Here is a 724-nt window from a genome sequence, read left to right as displayed (position 1 = left end):
TTATATATATATATATATATATATATAGATAGATAGATAGATAGATAGATATATATAGTCAAAAGTCAAATAGTAGCAGAGGAGGACAGTAATGTGTAGTAAACTTCACTTCAACAAAACCAGCAATCTTTTAGAACGAGAGAGAAGGGAAAAAGTCTTTCTTTTCTTTTTAAAACATTGAGAAAAAAACAATGTTTTGACTATCTCGAATTAGATTAAGTATCAGTGGATATTTCACTCTTTGTTGGTTTTTCTTTAAAAAAAAAAAGAAAATAACCAATGCTTTATAATTTTCTTTAACGTATCATAATCAGTATCATTATCATCATCATCCGTGTCGATAGGATAAATAGATAGATAGAAGCTGCTGCTGTCTTTGTTTTGTTTCTTTTTTTTTTAGTAAGCAGCTATTCATCCGATTACTTTCTCTTTGAGTCTTGTGGTGTGATGTTGCGTGTGTAATCCTTTGCAAGCTGACTGGCAGGGTGGATTGTTTATTTGTGTGTGCTGATTTTTTTAATGTATTTATGCCTCTGAGTACGTGGGTCTTTTAAACAGCAACGTCTTCAGGACAAAAAGGCTATTAAAGTGATTAATTACAGTCGCCTACTTCACATTGTAAACAACAACTATAACAGTAGCAGCAGCAGCTTCAACAAACACCAACAATAAACAAGTCTAAGAACAAAAGTTTAAATGGTCTGACCGTAATATATTCCACCAC

The sequence above is a fragment of the Octopus bimaculoides genome, chromosome 19 (genome assembly GCF_001194135.2).
Source record: "Octopus bimaculoides isolate UCB-OBI-ISO-001 chromosome 19, ASM119413v2, whole genome shotgun sequence".
Lineage (NCBI taxonomy): Eukaryota > Metazoa > Mollusca > Cephalopoda > Octopoda > Octopodidae > Octopus > Octopus bimaculoides.
The sequence above is the reverse complement of the archived record's forward strand: the minus strand, read 5'-3'. Positions refer to the sequence as shown.